Source organism: Triticum aestivum, chromosome 3D, assembly GCF_018294505.1.
Source record: "Triticum aestivum cultivar Chinese Spring chromosome 3D, IWGSC CS RefSeq v2.1, whole genome shotgun sequence".
Taxonomy (NCBI): Eukaryota; Viridiplantae; Streptophyta; class Magnoliopsida; order Poales; family Poaceae; genus Triticum; species Triticum aestivum.
In genome coordinates, this window is record NC_057802.1 from 45,728,138 (window position 1) to 45,742,105 (window position 13,968).

At 46.7% G+C, this 13,968-nt stretch overlaps 1 pseudogene; it reads left to right on the forward strand.

The window, feature by feature from the left end:
• The first annotated feature begins 364 nt into the window (after nucleotides 1-364).
• Nucleotides 365-1,146, forward strand: LOC123074040 (uncharacterized; annotated as a pseudogene).
• Nucleotides 1,147-13,968: the final 12,822 nt, after the last annotated feature.

Below are 13,968 nucleotides of genomic sequence, written 5' to 3' on the forward strand. Positions count from 1 at the left end.
TGGAATTGTCTCTCGCACAAAGATTTTGGGTTACACTCTAGAAAAATGATATTGCTCTATCTGCTCCAACTCTTGGAAAATCATTTTTTTTCTACTAATGCATTCTTTTTGTCAGTTAGTAGTGTTGCTCATAAAAATTTACTCCACAACTTTACTCCGCCGGATACTTCACTAACTTTTAGGGGATCGATTAAAAATGCCCTTAGTAGTGTTGCTCATAAGAAGGTTTGAATCAAACTATAACAGAAAAATGTGGCTACTATATACTCCGTCCATCCCAAAATTCTTGTCTTAGATTTGTCTAAATACCTTGATACATCCGTATTTAGACAAATCTAAGACAAGAATTTTGGGACGGGGGAGTATGTAGTTATCGATGAAGCTCCTGATCGACACCAAGTCTGAGAAGGTGTGCTTCGCAGAGGCAGGCAACGATGTCGTGGAGTTCCTCACCGGTCTCCTGTCCCTGCCGCTTGGCACTGTTGTCGACTTGTTGACAAAGGATCGCATGGGCGGTAGCCTTGGCAACGTGCTCAGCAGCGCGGAGAAACTGGACACGAAATACAAGATTAAAGAGCGGCGCCTCAGCCCGGCTGTCGGCCCCGCCACGCTCTCCTGCCTACAGCAGCTGCTGAGTGCGCAACTCAACAACGCAACGACACTCGCCCCTGACCCTGTTGGAACAACAACAGCCACGTCACTACCTACATCCACGTACACGATTGGGGATGACCTTTCGGTGACTCCGGCATCTTTTTTCACGACTATTTCGTTGTTGGGCATCACAGAGCTTGGCACCCCGGACCTCAGTGCACTGCAGCAAAAGACTGTAAAAATCGGCAAAGAAGAGGTGTGTGGTGTGCTCTAATTTATTTCAAGACCCTATGAACTTATTTATATTGTGATTTTGCTTAACTTGATCGATTGATGATTGATTTTTTGTTTTGTGTGTTTTGGATTTTTGAATGTAGGCGCTGGAGATACTCGTTGCTTCCCTCAAGTCGGAGACCGTCCTGACAGACGTCTTCCTGCCGAAGAAGAAGGCTCGCCGCTAGAGACTAGAGAGAAGCTCCTGAGGAAGTTAATCGGATATTACTTGGTGCTCGCTATTTCAGAATTTTAGATACCTTTTCCGATATCATATTTATGAGAGCAAGGAGGTAGACATGATTGACTTGGTACCGATTCCATTTATCCAATTTTTACTCCTTTGGGACATTTCGTGCTATATTTAGTATATAAATTGTTCTAGTTTTACCCTATTCAAGCAAATTGTTCTAGTTTAGATGTTTTAAAGTTATGTATCGTTCTGTCAACTGTGGGCCACCGTTAGTTCGACGTGGCTAGATGAATCGGTGGAGCATTCATGCAAAATGCATCTGATGTGATAAACAGGGCCCAAGTGACCTAACCGCCTCCCCCAACTTCGACCAAACCATCTTTCAACACCTAAGCCAGCCTCTCCGTTGACGCGAGTTATAGATTTCAAAGAGGTGGTGATGGCGGCGGCTGGCACAGAAGAGGAATCAATATTCTGTAGATGTTAGGTTGTCTCACCGGTCAAGCTAATACCACATTATCTATCATCACTTTCGATTTTGTTCCTCCTCCGTGCACCACCTCTGCCATGACGGTGAGCTCTAGCGCGTTGTGGGAGAGCCTCTAGATGTAGCAGAAGCATTAGTTGGCTGGACTTGAGGCGAGCTTGCCGGCTAGCTCGCCGGAGGTAAGCGACGATGACCCGATGATGTCCAATGACGAGCCGGCACCCGCGCCCGCGCAGATCCATGCCAGCTTCACAATGGGGCAGGTTCGGGCGCACTTCAACGTCGTCATGGCAGAGAAGCTGCCACCGCCAACGGTGTAGGTGTTTCGACTGGCGCGGGAGGACCAAACGCTATAACCTTACCCTCCTCAGGTACCATTGGTGGGCGGAGGGGCAAATATACAGCGTCTTCGCGACCGAGGCGGCTGTGGCGGCCATGGTCGTCAAGGACCCAAACTTCGTTGACCAACAGCAGGCACTCTACCAGGCCACGTGCAATGCTCGCATCAGCTACGGCGTGATCATGGTAGGCGGACATAGAGTCAGCGCCATGCAATCACATATGGGAACGTGGTTGCCGTCGGTAGCTCCGGCCGCGTCATTCGCGTCGGGCCGCAATGACCACGAGCCGGCCCGTCCACGTCGACTGTGGACCTCACCTCGACCGGTGACGTCCACACGTTGGCTCCGGTGAGGAAGAATAGGACATGGGAGACGGGCGCCCATTTCTCTCCGCCAACGACCCATAGCTGCACTTCCCGGGGCTCACGGCCGGCGAAGATTTATATATGTTCCAATAAATGTCATATCCGCTTTTGTTTAACGAAATATGTCAAAAATGTAATGATGATCCGGTTTAAATGAAAACGTCTGGTTTGCATGAAATTTGTCGGGTTTATTCAAATTCCATTTGAAATATGTTCGGACATTTGATGGTTAGGGTTAGATGGCCGGCTGCTGTATCAATGTTCGCGGATGCGTCACACGGACGAATACTATGTCGGGTTTAGGGGACAGCAGTGGAGATCCCCTTTGTAATCTTTCACATCATGACAAGTTGTGGAATCATATAAAATATCATGTAGTTCTGCTTGCTGATTTCTTAGCCTTACACGGGAGTATCAAAGCTTGCAACTTTTGAACTAACTTTATGGTAAATTTTGTACTAATATAGCGCTGGTAACTCTACCTGGCAAACCTGGTATTCTTGATCCATGCAGGTCGGGGTGGCACGAAGGCATGATGCAGTTTTATTCTGCTGTATCCTTATACATGATTCAGAACCCCATGAAAACAAAGAGGTGTTGTACTAGGGATCAGAGGCTGTGTAGTGACAATGTGTTGGACGAAGGATGTAGGAAGTAGCAAACCAACAATGTAGTGATCAAACCGTAGATCTACAGATATTTTGTATTGACAGGATGAAGTGTGAGTGGGTGATGTATCCTGTCCTGTGAGCTACGTATTTGTAGATGGTTTCAACAGATTAGGGCGTGTTTGGTTGCCGTAGTCTACAGTAGCTGCATTGCATAGCCTTCTCAACTCAACCTGACTACTCAAATGCAGCCTCAAATGCATCATCTGCATGTTGTTTGGTTGCTTGCATGCCCTCTTGTCTACACGGGCTGAACCATACTGCCTGGTGTTTGGTTGCCTGCATGTTAGTGGACAAACCTAAGGCATGGTGTTTGGTTGTATGCAACGCCTGGTGTGTGGTATCCTCTTTGGCTAGTTGGTGAGGTTACCAGCACACTTCGGCACAACCATGTATCACACATCATAAGCAGAGCAGATTATAAACAGAGGATCACCTACTTAACATCATATTTCAGATAAGCAGTACCACACTTCATAACAGTTCAACGCATAAACTATAAACATAAACAGTTCAAAGCAGACTCGATATTACTTAGGAAGGAGGTGCCCCGGCCCTAGTCCTTGGCGGCGAAGGCTTCGTCGTGCTTCCCACACTTGTTGACGACTTCAATGCCATCGTCGTCGAAGATGATGACCTTAAGGGTGTCAGGAGTGAGGAGCTTGAACGCCACCATGTAGCCGATCTTGATCTGATGAACGGCTGCGTAGGTGGCCCAGCCCTGATCCAGGGTCACCCTGCCGTTCATCAGCTTCACCGTCACCTTTCAGGAGCAGTCGGTGTTAACGTTGTTCCTGATCGCTTGACCTCCGTCGGCACCGCGATGAAGTGCTTGGTGAAGTCCACGGTCATGAGGATGCATTCAAGCTTCGGTGCAAGGATGACCTTGTAGAAGTGAGTTGCGCCATCCTCCTGATGGTAGTGGCCGTAGTTGCGGCGCTTGTTGCTGGGGGGCTCCTCCATGCCCTCGTCATCGCCAACCTCAGGCATCTTAGGGTCTTCTCGGCGGTGGGCGGCAGCACAACCTCGTCGGGCATTGGATGAAGGGGTTGCTTGCCCTTGTTGTCAACGGCCGGGAGCACCTCCGTGCCCATCTCATTGCTCTTCTCGATCTGCACACAATTCATGGAGTCAGGCACATCACAGAGTTCATGGCTTATTGAAGAGCATGTAGTTAAAATGACATGACTGTCACTCTTCTCCTCCTCTCCATCACCCCTATATTTACTCACCCTACCCAGCACTACTTACCCACCCCCTCTCTTCTCTCACTGTCAACCTTCCTCCTCTCCATCGCCATGAGCTCTAACTCCAGCTCCAAGTTCGAGAACACCATGGAGGTGTGCTCGAACTTCGGCTCCATGCCTGACATGCAGAAGGAATCTGATGCAGTGCTCATGAGGGCCACTTCAAAAGAGCTGAAGACGCTGATTCCTGGCCCAACGAAGGGCGCGGTGGCAGTCGACATCATTCGCTGGGCCACGAATCAGGCCGTCTCCGACGACGCTAAATAGAGGAAGAAGTGGTCCAAGTACAAGAACTACTGGGCTCCTAATGACCGCCGTGCCGCAGTGTACTGGGAGACGGCAATCGTGCCGCCGACGGTCATCGGTGGGGAGCCTAAGGAGGAGGAGGAACCGGTGCCGAACCCAGGCCGTCGTACGTGGCAGATCGACCTCGACTCCTCCGACAACGACGACGGCCCGCCGCCCCGCACGACGATGGACAAGAAGATGAAGGCCAGCCACTCGACCCGCCGCTCCGCACGCCTGTGACGGCCGCCGCGGTTAGCCGGTGTCTATTATGTACCCCCAATCCCCCAATCCCCCTTCTTCTCCATCCGCATCTACCTCTATTCCGATCTTGCATGAACTAGTATGAAGTAGTATGAACTCGTATGAACTAGTATGAACAACCATGCTTATCTACCTCTATTCCCCATTCCCCTCTCCGCCATGGATCGAATCTATCGCCGGATCGAACACTAAAACGTAGTGCATGAAGAACAAAGAAGTGCTTACCGCCATTGCCGCAGGCCAGGTGATGATCCGCTCGCCGGTGATGGCATCTGGTGTTCTTCTTGCTCTCCTCCGATCCGCCGCCGCCAGTGAGAGTTGGGAGAGTGGGGAGTGGGAGCGGTGAGGCTAATAACTGCCGGTGCTTCGGGAAGCAACGCGGCTTCTCGAGCGTGGCTGCGCGTGTGCAGCCGCCGCCGCCCACGTGCACCGCTCGGGCCTGGCCCTGGAGAAACTGCCAATTCGAGCTTCCCAGGGAGCCAGGCCCAGGAATGCTTTAAACATCGTGCCATGCAGGCCCAACAGTGTATGCAGCCAACCAAACATACCGTTTTCTTCCCGCGCGGGCCTGGTTGGGTCTCATGCAGGCAACCAAACACGCCCTTAGTGTAGAATGTGTTTTATTTATCTATCTATAGAACACATATGGATGTTTTGACTGGATTATCCGCTTTTTTGTTTGGATCGGCCGGGTCATCCAACGATGGCCAACACATTTTTTCGCGTTCATTTAAAAATTACAATTTTGAAATACACGTACGAATTCAAAATAATTAAATATTAAATGGCCGGTCAACCTCCAGCTAAAGTCCACTTAAACATTAATAAGCTCCCATGAAATGAAGCTCTCTAGTTGATCGTGGACTTTGGTCAAATGGTGGACCCTGTTAGAGAGAGGAAGGCTCAAGCATGTGTAGTGCCTCCTGCAATACGCTGCTTTTCTTTCGCGCAAAAAAAACACGCTGCTTTTCTAGCCAATAATAAATATACATGGCAGCGTATTAGTAGAAGCCAAAAGTACGTTGATTTTCTTGATTGGATTGTCCGCTTTTTTGTTGGATCGGCCGGGTCATCCAACTATGGCCAACGCATTTTTTGCGTTCATTTAAAAAATACAATTTTGAAATACGCGTACGAATTCAAAATAATTAAATATTAAATGGCCGGTCAACCTCCACCCAAAGTCCACTTAAACATTAATAAAATATAAATAAACTAAAAAACGCGCCTCCTAGCCATCCAGCATGCTACCCTAAGTGTCGCCATCATTGTCGTCGTCGCCGGTGAGGTCGACAAAGGTTGGCGCAGGCCAGCACACGAGAACGGTCTCCCACCACTAGTAGAAAAAGGGCCTATTGTCCCGGTTGGTAAGGGCCTTTTGTCCCGGTTTTTGAATCGGGACTAAAAGATCGTTACTAATGCCCTAACCCTTTAGTCCCGGTTCTTACACGAACCGGGACAGATGGGCCTCCACGTGGCCGGTGCGGCGAGCCCAGGCAGGAGGGCCTTTGGTCCCGGTTGGTGCCACCAACCGGGACCAATAGGCATCCACGCGTCAGCATTTCAGGGGCTAGAATTTTTTTTTTTGAAAGGGGGGGTTGGGGGTTTTGGGGGGTTAATTTAGGTGTTTCATATATTGTGTTAGCTAGCTAATTAATAGAGAGAAGTGTCCTCTCTTATCTCCGTGCTTGGTCGACGCTACGTACTATATACGTATGGAGAGGACTAGACACGCTAGCTAGTAAGCAAATGAAGGAAACAGAAGATCGTCATGAACATATGCATACAGAGAGAAGTGATATCGACCACCTCTCCTTCTCTGAGAGATTGGTCGAACAACAAGTTTTCGTATATATATCTATCCGACACTACCGTCTATATATATACAATAATTATCTCTTACAATATAATCTCCTAATTAAATTGTAAGAACACAGGGTCCACATAGTATTCTCCGTTTTCAGCGATCACGTGGTCAAGGAAGAATGCATCAAAGGAGTTCATCCCGCATCCGAAAGATCTAATTTGAAGAAGGGGGTCAATACATATATATATATATATATATATATATATATATATATATATATATGAATAAATGAAACTCAACACAAATGATGGTAATAAAATAAAATTGTGAATATTATTGCTTACGCACTTCATATTGTTCGTCAGAGTAGCCCCGCTCACAGGTCGTGTAGCGGATGGACTCGCAAATGTAGTATCCACGGTAATTATTCCCGGGTTCCTGCCACAACCACTTTACAAGAAATAGAGGTCAATCAAACTGATAAGCAAACATGCTAAATGATATTGATGAAACTAGCGCTTGAATCACTAGGAGATGCGCAGAACATGCTACTATAGTACTTACTTTCGGGTGTTTAAATTGCAGCTTCTTCGGCAGTCCCGGAGCTTTTTTGGTGAATTTTCTCCAAACTCTGCCAGACAAAGAAAACAATTACTTGATATTAGGAAATGAACAAAGTTGCTGATATGGTGGATAATGATCGATTTAACTTACTTCTCGAGCATTTGAGTCATGTCCGCATTGTCCTGGGTATATTTTCTTCTCGAGTCTAAGACGGTTACTACTCCCTGCTCAAGCTTAATCTCTAGGAGACTAGTGGAAGCTGCGCACGCATGCATAAGTCATCAATTACATTACTATAACCTAGACTAATAAGGGAAACCGAATATGCACAAGACAGTAACACTCACTTGAAGTTGTAAGGAAAGAGTATTATATCTTTGTTTTCATTTATTACCAACGATCGTAGCAAGTTGGCCTCGGTATTTTCGGCATGATATTTAACCTCAGTTGCATCTATGAGATTTGTGTTAATGAACCCAATATCACCGATTTGTCTTTTCTTCAATTCGGCGATCTTCAATCTGCGTAATATAGTGAGGATAATTATAAATACAAGCAATAAAAGAGCTGACCTATATAGAGAGACTTAATGACAGAAGTAGTACTACTTACAGACAGTAGCAAGTGATCGTTGATTTATCGAGGGCCTTTTGATTGAAAAACTGGAAGAACTCCTCAAATGGAACATTCAACAGTTCAATTCCAACGAGGTCATGCTCCGGTTTAACTCTCAGCGTCAAAGTATTCGTCCCTCCAGACTCTCTACATGTTTTCATGTACCAATCATGTAATCTTCGCATCATCGTTGTTAGAAATCTTTCATGTTTGACGAGAGGCTTCCCGTAATGGTATTTGTGTTCGTCCACCTCCAAGAAATCATAATGTACATCGTCGGGCAGGTAATATCCAAGATTGCTATAACCGGGCACCATCCTCGGATCATTAACGACGATGTCGCTAGACACCTTGAGCGGGGGGCACGATTGGTTCGCTTGTTCGCCGAGCTGGGCAATTTTTTTCCCAGCTCGTCGTTCTTTTAACCTTTGATCACTGACAGTACTTCCCGACCGCTCCGCTTCGGCAAATGTCTTTGCAATAATGCGCTCATAGTTGCCTCTCGGCGGAGACTTTGGAGGTTTTGTCAGGGCAGCCAGAGTGCGCTTCGCTTTCACCGGATCTGCCTTCTCCTCCGGAGGTGGATGTTTCTTTGCTTTCACCCCTTCAAAGAAGTTCGTCACTTCGGCTCGCACGATCTTCGTGGTTTCCTCCTCGGTCCTCTCGTATGGTAACTTCTCTGGAGTCTTCAGAGAAGGACCGAATCTGTATTGCCTCCCGCCTCTAGCTGTACTGCTAGACACCGGCAGAGCAGACGGAGCGGCTGCGACTGTCTTCCTTCCTTGCTTACGAGGCGGAGGAGAAGGACTACGACGCGCCGGAGCGGCGGCGGGTCTCTTCCGCTTTTGCCGACGTGGCGGAGAAGGAGGAGGCTGGCTGCTCTGGCGCGCCGGCGCAGGCGGAGAAGGAGGCGGAGTGTCGCCACGCGCCGGAGAAGGAGGCTGAGTGCCTTGATCACTCGCCGGAGGAGGAGGAGGCGGAGGAGGAGGCGGAGTGCCACCACGCGCCGGAGAAGGAGGCTGAGTGCCCTGATCACTCGCCGGAGGAGGAGGCGGAGTGCCCTTACTCACCGGAGGCGTCCAGTTTGGAAGGTTGATGAGCTCCTTCCGCCATAGGCATGGAGTCTTCAGAGCAGAACCCAGCCGAGTCTCCCCTTCACTGGTAGGGTGGTCAAGCCGGAGGTCCTCAAATCCCTCCGTTATTTCATCCACCATCACCCTAGCATATCCTTCTGGAATCGGCCGGCAGTGGTAGGTTGCGCCGGGTTCAGGAGGTAAAACAGAGCCAACAGCCGCCTTGACTTTGAAGTTCTGCCATTGCATCATAAGGTGGCAATGTTGAGACTCCGTGATAGCATCCACGGGGTAGCTAGAGGGAGCCGTCAAGACATGCTCCGGCTGATGCAGCTCGGTGGAAGCCACGCTGCTTCTCCGCTGAGATGGCGGGCTAGTTTCGGCATGTCGATTGCCGTCTCGTTCCTCTAGCGCTTGAACCCTTTCGTGCAGCTTTTGAATTTGGGTCTGCTCCACTTTTTTCCTCCTCTCTTGGCTTTTGTAACCGCATGCGTCCGGAAAACCAGCCTTCCACGAAACGGAGCCTGGCGTGCCTCGTGTCCGTCCAGGGTGCTCAGGATTCCCGAGGGCCATTGTGAGCTCATCGTTCTCTCTGTCTGGAACGAACGTCCCTTGTTGCGCTGCATCGATATAGTGCTGAAGCCTCTTGACTGGTATTCTCAAAAGCTCGTCCGTCTAAACGCACCTCCCTGATACAAGGTCCAATTTTCCGCCAGCCCCGAAGAACCAAGTCCGGCAACGGTCTGGCCAGTTCATTGTCTGTGGTTCGATCCCTTTATCAAGCAGATCATTCTCAGCCTTGGCCCACTTAGGCCGGGCTTTGAGGTAGCCACCTGACCCCGTGCGATGGTGAAGCTTCTTCTTCGCAGCATTCTTCTTGTTTGTCACTGACATCTTCTTACTCTTTTCCGATGCCTTGTGGGCCACAAATGCGGGCCAGTGATCTCTGATCTTCTCATACCGGCCGATGAATTCTGGTGTCTCTTCTCTTTCGACAAACGTTTTCAGCTCATTCTTCCACCTCCTGAATAGGTCTGCCATCTTCTTAAGAGCATGAGACTTGATTAATTGCTCTTTAACTGGCTTCTCCGGATGCTTCTCTGGCGGTAGGGTGAAATTTTCCTTCAGCTCAGTCCAAAGATCATCTTTCTGCATATCATTGACATAAGACACCTCATGGTCTTCCTTCTTAGGCTTATACCATTGGTGGATGCTGATCGGGATCTTGTCCCTAACTAGAACCCCGCACTGAGCAGCAAACGCATCCTTTGTCCGGATGGGTTCAATCGGTTGGCCGTCCCGCGCGATTGCTGTGATCTCAAACCCTTCATCCGAGCGCAACTTTCTCTTCGGGCCTCGTCTTTTTTACCGAAGTTGTGCTCGATCCGGAGGGCTAGAAAAAATAAGAAAGACGAGAGTTAATTAATATGTGTACATACCAAAACAATGAATGCATCAATTAGCTAGTCAGCACAGCCTTAACTAATATATTTACCTGGCCGGACTCTGTTCGGTCACCGGAGCCGTCACCACGGGCTCCTTCTTGCACCAGCATTAGGTCACCAGAGCTATCATAATCATGTCTTTCCTCCTCCAATCTTCGATCACCGTAGCCTGCTTCTTCACCCTGTTCTTCCAGACCATCATTGTCGTTAAGATACGACAAGATATCACCTCCGGCTAAGATTATGTCCCCCAACACCTCTTCTGCTTGCTCGTCTCGTCCGTGCTCCATTGTTTCTGCAAATATTACAACATGGCAAATATTACACAAACATGACAGCAGGTGGATATATTAGTGCAAACGTAGACCTAGCTTATTCCGGGTTTGGGGTGGCCTTGGCAACGCTTCAAGGGTAGGGGCGCGGCGGGAGGGGGTAGGAGACCGACATCATTTTTTTCTAGGGTTTGGGTGTCCTCAAGAGTTTTGGTCGAGCGAGAGGGCCGGGGGTGCTCCCGTGGTATAAGTTATCACGGTCGAGAGGGGCTATAAATATCGACCGTCCATCATGTCGAAGTTATCTGGGAGGGAGTTATATATATCGACAACGACGACATACATACATGGGAAAATAATGTTATCGGGGAGGGGGTATATCGACAACGACATACCCGATAAAAAATAAGAAGACGAAGAAGAAATAAAAAGAGGAGAAGAAGAAAGGAATAGAGGGGAAGATCGAAGAAAAAAAGAAGAAAAAAAGAGGAGAAGAAGAAAGGAATAGAGGAGAAGAAGAAAAAAATAGAATATCTATTTTTCTTCTTCTCCTCTATTCCTTTCTTCTCCCCTCTTCTTTTTCTTTTTTTTCCTCTTCTTATTTATTTCTCCTCTTCTTCCTCTCCTCTTCTTATTTTCGTTTTTCCTCTCCTTCTTTTTCTTCTTCTTCCTTTCCTAGCTAGATATATAAAACTTTCCTAAAAATGTAACTTTTGCATATATAAAACTTTTCCATGGATCATCATTTCTCATATATATCCATCTATAGCCACATACATATATAAATGAAAAAAATGCTATGAACAAAAATACATATATACTTGGTAAATGTTCTATGAACATCATTTCTCATATATATCAATGCATACATCCATGGATCATCATTGCTCATATATCCATAGTCATATGTAAAAACTTTCTGTATATGAACAAAAAAAGTTTCTATGAACAAAAAAACATTTTTGACATATTTAGCAAATTCTAAATGTTCCTAACTTTTTTACAACCACAAAAAATACTCCAACTTCATGACAGTACCCACACTCCATTTCATTAAAAACCTTCTGATCCATAGTTCAAAATTTTCAAATTTCATTCAAATGAAATTTGAACCAGATTCAAATTCCTTGCTGAAAACCTATTCAAATTCCTTTCTAAAAATCTAACTTTTGCATATATGTATTTTAAAACATCATTACAGTTGAAAGAATACATACATACATACAAAAAACATGTAAAAATACATACATACATATATGAACATACATTAAAAAAATACATATATCTAAAAAAATACATCAGGGCAGGAGCGGCGCGCGGCGACGACGTCGGGCGAGGGCGCGGCGGCGGCGAGGGCGCGGGCGACGGCGACGGGCGAGGGCGCGGCGACGGCGAGGGCGCGGGGCAAGGGCGGCGCGCGTCGGGGCAGGGATGGCGCGCGGCGACGACGTCGGGCGAGGGTGCGGCGACGGCAAGGGCGCGGGCGACGGCGACGACGGGCGGGGGCGACGGCGACGGCGGGGGCGGCGGGCGGCGTCGATGTCGTCGAGGGGTCGTCAGGGGCAACTACGAGATGAAGATGAAAATTTTCACGAGTGTTGGTTATATACCCAGAGCTTTGGTCCTGGTTCGTGGCACCAACCGGGACCAATGTCCTGCGCCTACCAAAGCCGCGGTGCGGTGGGATGTTTAGTCCCACCTCGCTAGCCGAGGAGCGGCAGGACCTGTTTATAAACCATGCCCCGCCATCTTCATTGAACTCCTCTGAACTGCAGGCCTCTGGGCCTAATCTTGCACTGCTATGCCTGTGGGCCTGCTGGGCCTTCTGCGGGCCTGAATCCTGGCCCATTGATGGGTTTCTAGTCATATTCAGGCCATGGTGGCCCAGTAGGTGGCATTTTTTTTATTTTTTCCCTTTTTTTTGTTTTCTTTTTTGCTTTATTTATTTTATTTTGTTTGTACTTACAACAAAATACTTATTTATTTTATTTTGTTTTGTTTCTAATTACTTTATTTTACTTTATGATAATTCTTTTTCCTATTAAAGTTTCTATCAAAAAAAGTTCTTTATGAAAATTCTTTTTGCTTTTAATGATTTTGAACAGAAAATACTTCGATAATTTTAGTTGGATCAATTTTATATGATTTTAGTTTCAATAATACTAGAGGTTTCTTATAATGTTTTGAACAGAAAATACTTTGTTAATTTTAGTTTCATAAATTTTATTAAAGTTTATTTTATTTTGTTTCTACTTATATATTTTAATAAAGTTTATATAATTTTATTTCTAATTACTTATTTATTTTATTTGTTATGTTTCATGCACCATTTTTCATGCATTTGCTAATTATTTGAGCTATAAGACCCTAAAATTGAAAAGCATTTCAAATGAACTCTGAAAATGTTGAAAGTTGGCATGGTATCATTATTTCATCCACATAGCATGTGCAAGAAAGTTGAGAGGGTTACGACAAAAACTAGATGCACTTCGTGTACAAAATGGACAATGCTATCATACTCGTCTGTTACAAAGTTGGCATGGTATCATCATAATAGTTGCGGGAAAAGTCTTCACTTTTTCTTCGCTTGTGTCATTTGCTTATTGCACCGTAACCATGGATAATCTTCATCGTTTATCAGGATGTTTGGGTCAGCCTTGACTTTGAAGGGAGAAATTTCATGAAACTTTTCATAATCTTCACACATGTCTGTCTTGCCCTCCACTCCCACAATGTCCATTTTTCCTGAAAGAACTATGTGGCGCTTTGGCTCATCGTATGATGTATTCGCTTCCTTATCTTTTCTTTTTCTCGGTCTGGTAGACATGTCCTTCACATAGATAACCTGTGCCACATCATTGGCTAGGACGAACGGTTCGTCAGTGTACCCAAGATTGTTCAGATCCACTGTTGTCATTCCGTACTGTGGGTCTACCTGTACCCCGCCTCCTGACAGACTGACCCATTTGCACTTAAACAAAGGAACCTTAAAATCATGTCCGTAGGCAAGTTCCCATATGTCCATTATGTAACCATAATATGTGTCCTTTCCCCTCTCGTTTGCTGCATCAAAGAGGACACTGCTGTTTTGGTTGGTGCTCTTTTGATCTTGGGCGATCGTGTAAAATGTATTCCCATTTATCTCGTATCCTTTGTAAGTCAATACAGACGAAGATGGTCCCCTGGACAACGAGTACAACTCATCACAAACAGTGGTGTCATCTCTGAGACATGTTTCCAACCAACTGCTGAAAGTCCTCATGTGTTCACATGTAATCTAGTCGTCACACTGCTCCGGGTGTTTGGAGCGCAGACTATTCTTGTGTTCATCGACATACGGGGTCACCAAGGTAGAGTTCTGTAGAACTGTGTAGTGTGCTTGAGACCAAGAATGCCCGTCCCTGCATATTATTGAGTCCGCTCCTAGCGTGCCTTTTCCAGTCAGTCTCCCCTCATACCGCGATTTAGGGAGACC